Consider the following 3,223-nt stretch of genomic DNA (forward strand, 5'->3'; position numbering starts at 1 on the left):
GATGCGGCCCAGCCTCACCCAGACTCTACTTCCAGCGGCCCCCAGGTCAGCTGAGTTTGAGACCCCTGGGCTAGATGGACCATGGACTGGTCCTGTCCAGCTGTTTGACAGTTTGCTACCTCCACCCATCTGAAAAGTTTGACATGACATGCTTCTCTCAGTCACAGCCTGATACAGGAAACAAGAGTTTTCAATGAATACAGGCTGGCAACTGGGAGCATTTCTCATAATTGTGTCACCATTCCTTGTAGACTTGGCCCATGGAAGTTCTGACCCTTGGGCTCAACTCCCCTGGTGCAGACAGATCTAACCCATGGAGTGTACATGTAGAAATAATTCTGTCCTACCTTAGGCTTGGCCTAAAGTAGCTCCCCATGTTACTACTCAAGGCAATCCTTTATTCAGAATCATGAGGACTAGAGTCTTACTGCTTTAGAGAAACAGGCAAAGCATCTGACTTGCGTGCAGGAAGTCACTCAGTGAAGATGCACATGGCAGGTCTTTGGCTGGTATTCATGCTTAATGTTTATTAGAGAACAAGCACAAGATCAGGCAGTAGCAATGAGAATGGCAGGAGGGGCTGGCTGGTGCCGGGGGTCAGACTAGATGGCCCGGGAGACCCCTTCTGACTCGCTCTGTTTCTATGTTTCTATTGAGGCAGGGGAGGCAAAGATGAGATTCTGAGAGTGTCAAGAGTGTCTCCAAAGCTGAATTCAGCACACTTCAGGCAAATATCTAAACCTTGGGAATAGACAAAGCTCTGGGGTCAGAATGGACATCATAGCTGGGCTCACACACCTTGACAAGGACCCAGCATGGCTTCCAAGGTGTGTGGTGTTACCCCTATAGGGTTTCTACCCTCCTGGATCCTCCTTCCTGCTGCTGGCTCATGTCCCACCAGCCCCCAGGCCTGCAATTCAATCCCCTCTTGGGTGGCTGGAGCAGCTTCACACAGCTGCTGCTTGCCCAGGGGACCTTGTGGTGGCACTGTAGAAACCACAATGGACAGTTCAGATGACCAGAGAAACCACAGTGAGGCATGGAAACCATACAACAGACCATGGTTTCTGAAAACCGAGGTACCCTACTGAAATACCATGACAGGAGCACCTGTGCAAGAAACCACAGTGGCTTGTCGTGTTGGGCAAACCCACCCAATTTCTGCCAGAATCCATTTCTGAGGCTCAAGGGAGAGGGCTTGTGCTGCTCTCCTGTGCCTGCAGGTTTCCTGTCAGGGCATCAGGTAGGGAACAGGTTAAAGGGCCCCTTGGCCCAACCGAGCACAGTGGAGAAGGTAACAGCAATTTTTACTTTCTGCAAACGTCTTCAGGATTGCTAAGGCTTGGAGAGTCCACTGGAACTGGTCACCCCAGGTACAGACTTGAGCAAATTCCTCCCAAATGCTCCCAAGCTTTGGCGTAGCAATGCTAAATATGATAGGCATCAGTGAAGATTCTCCTCTGGGCCCCCCTCCAGTGATGTGGAAGGAGAGTCTTGGAGGTGAGATCCCAGCTGCCCTGGTTTCCTACAGAACGGGGTAGGTTGGGTTGGTTGCGATGCCACAATGATTCTCGTTTCCTTTTGCCAAGCGCAGGTACCCATCCTCACCCCAGCTCTTTCCCCAGCTGCAGAAGAAGAAGAAGAAGAAGGAGGAGGAGAAGGAGAAGGAGAAGGAGAAGGAGAAGGAGAAGGAGAAGGAGAAGGAGAAGGAGAAAGAAGTCACTTGTGGTCCCGAAGCAGGACTGGGCCAAGGGTTGAGCATAGTGGGGCAAGTGACAAGGCCTTTGCCCCTTCGGTGGGCTCATTGCTGGCACTACCTGGCCATGGTGCTTCTCCTCAGAGTGAGGGAAAGAAGCAATGGCCCTCTAGGGGCCTGGGGTGCTTTTTAGGGGGTCAGTGGATTGGCCCAGAGGGAATGGACAGTCCAATCCCCCAATCTCACCTGTTCTTCAGGATCCAATATGCATAGCCTTTCTTGTCAAAACCATAGCCAACCAGAAGCATCGCATGGCTTAGCTTCTTGCCGCACCCCTTGAGGGAAAAGATTCTTGCATGGAAAACAGGTGAAGAATGAGAAGCATCAGGAACAGAACAGAAAGAAGGACTTGGTAGGGCCAGGGGAACGGGACGTGGCCAGAGGGAGAGAGGGCGAATAGGGCCAGGTTTGCCCCCTCCACTCTTGACATCCCATGTCCCTGTTTGTAGACAATCCTGACCTAGGTCAACTGATGGTCTGACCCAATCAAGGGCAGTTTCTTGTGTTCCTATTTCCATCTTCCCTTCAAACAGAAACATGAGGGCTAGGATATTATTTCTAAAGGGAGGGACATAGTTCTGCAGGAAAAGTGCAGTCATATCAAAGATTTATAGAAGGGAAGTTCCATCTTGGCAGTTCCCTTTTCAGTTCCTTTCCTAATTATGCCTAACATGGAGTTTGCCATTTTCATCAAGCTGTCCACCCCCACCCCCCACAACCCCTTTCCAGCTCAGATCCAATCTACCTATACATCAAGTCGGGGTTTTTTTTTTTTTTTTGCCCCAAATATGCATTACTCTACGTTGCTTGCACAGAACTGCTCTTGACGTTCTGAGGCCCGTTTTCCCATCTGTTTGTTTGGCGCTCTCACACGCTTTTACTTCTAACCACCTGAAATAGTGTAGCGCCATCAGCAAACCTGGGCACTTCACTGCTTATTCCTAGTTATCTTCCTTATTCCTTTTTATTTTCTGCCATTTTAAGAATTAGGAATTTTAATTGGTTTTAACATCCACAGTCATTTTTGTTTTCTGTTCTTTATGTTTGTTTTTGTTTTGGTTTTGCTTCTGTTGGTGATTTTGATTTTTAATGATATCATGTTTTTGCTGATTTTGGTGGTCATTTGCTGTTACTAATTATTATAATTATTGCTATTTGTTGTTGTTTTAATTGTTATAATTTTGAAAGCCATCCTGGGATCGTGTAAGATGGGAGACAAATGTTTTAAATAAAGTAAGTAAGTAAGTAAGTAAGTAAATACATAAATAAATAAAGCCAGTTGATTTAGGAATAGGTTGGCAAGCACTGGTCCCAGTACAGAACATTGTGGGACCGCACTGGTTGCCATCCCCCCATTGGGAAAAAGTACCATTTATTCCCACTCTCAGCTTTCTGTTCTTTAATCCCCTTTAGATGAAAAATTAATTTTTTAAAATTAAAAAAGATGGCATAGCTGCTGCATGTTTT

The sequence above is a fragment of the Varanus komodoensis genome, unplaced genomic scaffold (genome assembly GCF_004798865.1).
Source record: "Varanus komodoensis strain SLA01 unplaced genomic scaffold, ASM479886v1 scaffold89, whole genome shotgun sequence".
Lineage (NCBI taxonomy): Eukaryota > Metazoa > Chordata > Lepidosauria > Squamata > Varanidae > Varanus > Varanus komodoensis.